The sequence below is a fragment of the Tympanuchus pallidicinctus genome, unplaced genomic scaffold, assembly GCF_026119805.1.
Source record: "Tympanuchus pallidicinctus isolate F22 unplaced genomic scaffold, pur_lepc_1.0 scaffold2, whole genome shotgun sequence".
In the NCBI taxonomy this organism is placed as follows: domain Eukaryota; kingdom Metazoa; phylum Chordata; class Aves; order Galliformes; family Phasianidae; genus Tympanuchus; species Tympanuchus pallidicinctus.
In genome coordinates, this window is record NW_026294721.1 from 37,203,648 (window position 1) to 37,209,767 (window position 6,120).

Consider the following 6,120-nt stretch of genomic DNA (forward strand, 5'->3'; position numbering starts at 1 on the left):
AGGATTAGCACTCTGTCCCCTTCAAAAATAGTCTAGTAACTTTCTTAACCGAAAGTAGTTGTACCCTAAGGGTTTTGATTTTTTCTTTCTTCAAGTGGCAGTGCTAACTGCGATTGAAAATCCTGACCTTGGCTATAGATTAGATCAACTTACTCCTTTCTTAGAAATTGACACAGCTACTTCAGTACAGTAGTTCCTCAACTACTAACAAAAACAAAAACAAAAAAAAAAAAAACAAAAAAACAGATTATTTGAAAGCACTTAGTCCAACATTAGTAAGAAACTGATGGAATGTGTTTGCCAAAAGAGATTTACCAAACATCAAATTTGCACAGAAAAAGAAATGCATAAATACAAGATACAACAGTAAGACACTTTGCCTGAGAAGTAACTGTATTGTAAAGCAGCTAATGGAGACAAACTGGAATGCAATTGTAACATGCAGCTGACATATTCAGATACCTTTCAAACCAGGTAAATATCTCCTCTGCAGCCTAATGATACAGAAAGATATAATAGCATGGGGAAAAGAAGCACCAAGAAAACCCCCAAACCAATGCTGTGATCATATTCTGTCTAAGCTTTTGACTAATTTACTTAATCTGGAGTGAGAACCCATTTTGACTTTGTGGTGTAGACATGCTAGAGAAAAACGCTCGTTCATTTACTGTAGAATTGATCAGAAAAACAAAAAGCAAAGCTTAATGGAAGGCATCTGCCACAACATTCATCGATTTAAACAAAAATATAGCAATCAAATATCAGATAGTAGAAGACAGCTCCCAATACAGTGCTGTGAATTATATGCTAATCCATTTTATGAACTGTAGTGCTTTCAGAAACATGAGTCCTTTCTCTTCTCTACATCACACCTGAATCTAATCAGGTCAACATCAAGCAGCAACATTCAAAGCAGTCAAGAGCAGAATAGAATTTAGCTTGCCAGTTGTTCTACACACAAAGAAGCAAAACTGCTTCAGACAGGTTCTCAGTGATGCCAGGCAAAGTATCTGCATGTAGGCTAGTAGTCTTGTACAGAAAGAATGGAACTCACCCAACTGGAGAAGGCGCTCTCTGGCTCTGCAGCACTCCTCAGGAAGCAGCCTAGGTGCAAGAGATACTCTCTCTTCGGTGGCTGGCACTCATATGAGCCCAGGGTGACTCCAACCTGGATCTTCTGATCCCTGAGAGCACAGGTGCAAACAATTTGCCTGTGCTCCCTCATCCAGCCACACCCCTTCCCCAGGTGCTCAATCACCAGCCCTGAACAAACTGTTCCCCTACACAACTACCCCCAGCTGTTCAATAACAGAGAGCAAGCCATCACTAACACTGCATATTTTGGCAACAATACCAAAATATCAAAGAATAAACATTTACTACACAGCATCAACCTCCCTTTAGACACACAAGAAGTTGTAGACATGAAAATGATATTTGGCTTTTTTGAATCACTGGCATATTTTGCAGAACCATCTTGTACTAACAGAAAAAATAGCCTGTGCCCCACAAAAAAGATGGCCTGAAAACGGTAAGGTAAAATAAACAGGGAATTTACCACTCCTTTGCAAGAGGACCTGGATGGCCCTTGCCTCATACTTCACTCATTGCTTGAGTTGGGCAGCACCTATTCCAAAAGGTCTCATCCTAAATGCACTAAACAACTGTGTACAGCTTTCTCAAAATCTGTTTCAAGTTTCCCATGTCAGACTGATAGAGTTATTTTAAGGAGATGCTGTTGGAGTCTGCTCAGCCCCAGGCTCTTCCCTACAGAGAGGGCTTTCCAGCACAAAGGAAACCAGCAGAAACGCCATCCTTGCATATCTGATTCTAAGTGACTTTTTTTTTTTTTTTTTTTGAGATCTGGTCATAATTGGCACTAAATGCCTTGCGCAGAGCAAACATGAGAGGGACAAACACTGTTTTGTCTTTCTATCACAGGTAATTACTTATCTTAGCAAGAATCTTCTACTAGACATAGTACTTGAATTTATTATAGTAGCCAATGCACTTTCACTATGAAAAACAATACCTTTTACCAGGTAACTGTGTGGAAAGTTACCTATGTTTAAAAAGGGAAACAGGCTACAAGTGTATAATCAATGAATATTAAGATGGTATAATTATGAAATAAACAAGAGAGTTTGGCAAAGCAGATTATGATAGCAAAAAGAGAATGGATGGAAAACTTACCTATATCCTTGGCTCATTTACAAAACTCCAGTAGAGCAGATCTCCAGAAGAGATCCTTCCCCACTGGTAGCCAGCTCTTAAATAGGTCTAGGATTGCCTTCACCTGTGCTCCTCTGGCTGACTCATGGCTCGCCTCAGGTGATCAATCAGAGGGTTCAGGCCATGACTCAACAGTTCCCATACAATAAGTGACTTGACTACAGTGGCATAAGAAGTCCTCGGGGTGATCAAGTCCTGGGTCCTAACATAACACTTTAAACCTCAGAGAGGCTCTTCCCTTTGTATGCTCTAATAATTCCACATGCCCAAGTATGTCCTGCCGATTTTAATCGGCTACTATTGATGTCACAATTCAAGAAAGGGAGCTTTCTAGTTTAGTTCCTCTTTTTTATTGTGCTGAGTTCAGTTGATTAGAATTAATTTTTTTCGCCTTAACTTTTATGTCAAATACACATGATGGCCAACTCCTGGAATAAGGGCATTTCTATCTGCCTATCCCTCTCCCTCTCACCTCTTTCCTCTCAAGTATTTATAGGGCATCAATCACAGCAGTATCTAGGCACAAACTGTCACCTGACTAATGGCCCGTGGCTTTCAGATACCACAGCAACATAAAGACATCAGAACACACCTCTGTCACTGCAGCAATGCAGAGTATTTAGCACATGGCAGCCATGCCAGTAAAGGATGCTGCTTTCCACATAAGGTCAAGACAAGCTACATCAGACCTCCCAAGCCTGCATCTTAGAGATTCAACATGGGAGTTAAAACCATTTCTCTACAGAGTAGAAATAAGTAAATTATTCACAGCCTAAGTGGTTTTCCTGCAGCGAAGAAAACACACCCAGGCCAATCAAGAGTGCTAACAGCAGTGAGAACCAGCTCAGTAAAAGCACACACAGCAGATACTAGGAGCTTAGATTACAGCCTCTGCATTTAATTGAGCTGCGCATTCTCCTCCCACCAAGCAAGGGTGCAGCCAGGCCACAGGTGTGACTCAGGAGAGCAAGCTATCTTCTGCACAGGCTGATCTGTTCAACAATGCACAAGACAGAGCTACACCAGTAAGCCACCCCACACCTTTCACTGCCTTCCTATTAAAGAATGGAAGGAGTATGAATGGCTCTGAACTGAATCAAGACATTTACATCTCTATTCCCATCTCCCACTCTTATTGTATGTAACAGTAGGATTCTAACCACTCCTCTAAATAAATAAAACATAGACATTCCTTACAAAACGGATAGAAAACTATTTCAGACTTCAGCTGGAAACAGGCATGTGCACTGAAATACTCAAGCATGGTAATCACAGTATCAGTATTCTCATCTGCATTACAAGCTGATCTTGCATTCGTTAGACTAAATCTCATGCTTAGCCTGTGAGTTTATGCAGTTCTCCAATATATTCAATTTCTCTTGATCCATCTGTCAGCATGTTTCAGCTATTTAGAAAGTATGGATGGCTATACAAGGATCTGAACAAAGAGGTTGGATTTCTTCATCCTCATGGGGAATCAGATTAAAAATCCCACTCCATGCCTTTTTTCACTCGTCTTGGTGTGAGTATGCACCATATGAAGTACAAGTGTTAGCAACTTTGCGTGTACCTTCTGCTTTTTACTAAGTTGTTTGTCCTAGTGACTTCAGTATAGCATCCAGTTTGAGTTGCAAGAAGTGTAACACCTTACCCTTTGTGACACATACTCCTTTCCAGCTATGATTATCATGGAAAGATCAATTTATTAATGCCATCAGTCTCCCCGTTGTTTCACCATCAGATTTTTTTTTTTTATTTGAAGTTATAGGATAGTTGTGCTTTATGAGCCTTGTTATGATTTTGTCAGATTTAGGATGCATGTTGGACAACCATTTCTTCCCACACAAACCAGCTTAGAAGTTGTATGAATTACAGGCAGCAACAGCATCTTCCTGTCCCCTCTTTCCCTCCCTTTTGCAACCATTTTAGTGCAAAGCCATGACCTTTCACAGAGCTGTGGCTTTTCTTTGAGAGGCTCAGATACCACTGCGCAGGAGGCAGGGTATCAGCCAGCTTTGCTATCACCTCTACACTTGCATACATCTGCAGGTTTCCTACTTAGAGAACCATTTCCTGAGGAAACAATTGCAGCTTTCTAAAGACAATGTACAGGCACAAAAATTTTTCTATGTTCAGATGCTCACCAGAAACTTGACAATTCACCTCTACTACTACTCACCCTGCAGGTAAATGTCGCATTGCTTAGCCTTTTGTGAGGAAACAGAGGTGGGGAGAGAGAAGCAAGGAACACAGCTTGGAAGAAGCTGGTCAGCAACACTACAGCTTGAATTCAGAGGCTGATCTGCTTGGTGAGGCTATCTACTTTGAACTTTTATGAGGTGTAACCTATGCTGCCTGTAATGGAAGAGAAACTACTAATTTTGCTTTCCCCTCCTCTCAAGGATTCAGCCCACCCTGCAGCAGGATAGTGGACTGCCTACATAGTTTTGCATGAGGAAAGAGACTCACTGCTCTCTAGGAGCTACCCTTGCACTTCAACAGTTCTCCTTGCTTCTCCCACACCCCTAGACCTTGTAGCACCTCCAGAGCACAGGAACAGTTAGTCATTTATGACAGCAAGACCCATACAGGATCACTATGCTGCTATTTGGGCACAGAAAGCTACCTCTCCACATCACCACTGCATAACGTCACACCTTACAGGCATATCAGCACTTACAAAAGATAGCCTTGTGTATGTAGTTTTACAAGTGAGATGCTTTAGAGCCAACTGATAAAATTTCTTTCCATAACTGCACTCCAGGAATTCTGTATCTATCCATCTTCCTTATCAAACTCATTTCACCCAGACTCATCAGTTAGGACCCTGTATAAAAAACAGAGATTTGAACACCAAAAGCAGCTGAAAACAGCTTTCAGTCAAAAAACTGAAGTCACAGCTTTAACTGTGAAAGGGCTACAGAGCATGCTTCAATAGGTTCTACATCTATAAAAATAATCTTGTTCTACACAAATAAACATGGAGCTATTTTCAAAGTATATTGGAAATACAATAAGGGACAAAGTTTTTATCTTACTTTTATAATTTAAGATGCTTCAACTCCCTAAAAGAGACTTCAATTACCATTTGTGAAATACTTCACACAATTAATTCAATTGATCTTAACATTTTCCAAACCACTACACAACAACCAAACAAGAAAATATTAAGCCCTTACGATTTGCTTAAGGAAATCACCCACTCCCTCTTCCATCCAGCAGCCACCCTTTCTCAAGACACTGAAATGCCTCCCGCACAAAGAAATCCCTACCCAGTTTCACTGCTGTTCCTCATGAACTCCACATCATTGAAATCAGGTGAGATTGCCAGGTGACTCAACAGTGCTCACTAAGGAGGAAACAGACTCACCTCAAAATGTGGGGCTGGAACAGTCCGTTTTTGTCTAATGCTAAGGAAAAGGAGTTTGGAGGGAAATAAAGCACGCAATCTTTGTTGTACGTGTATTGAAAGCTGCTTTCCATGGAACTGGATTCTTTTCCTTCTGCAATTTCAGTGATTAGTTAGCCCGGAATATCAGCTGGGCTAAGATAATTGGTTATGTTATTCCTGGTCTAGAGCAATCATCTCCTGCTGACAGCACTTTTCCTTTTTATTTTCATGTTAACACCATCCAGTGTGTTAATACTGCCAAGCACACAGAATGTGTTTGTTGACAAGTTTCTGAAATCTATCTGAATAAGCCAATAGTAAATCATTTTTAGAGGGCAACTGTTCTCTATGCTCTCTCAATGGCTCCTACTAACGTTACATATTTTTTATTTTATTAAATATCAATATTAAATATAATTAATATAATATAGCAGATAAAACTGGGGGGATTGGTTGATGCTCGTCTGAACATGAGCCAGCAGTGTGCCTGGGTGGCC

General features: G+C 40.6%; 1 long non-coding RNA gene across 1 annotated transcript; it reads right to left on the reverse strand.

The window, feature by feature from the left end:
• Nucleotides 1-881: 881 nt before the first annotated feature.
• LOC128080450 (uncharacterized) lies at nt 882-2,923 on the reverse strand. The gene is made up of 3 exons (XR_008206685.1): nt 2,194-2,923; nt 1,055-1,184; nt 882-951 (listed from the first exon to the last, which is right to left on the reverse strand). It is a non-coding gene; the product is annotated as an uncharacterized LOC128080450 (long non-coding RNA).
• Between the last annotated feature and the right edge of the window lie 3,197 nt (nt 2,924-6,120).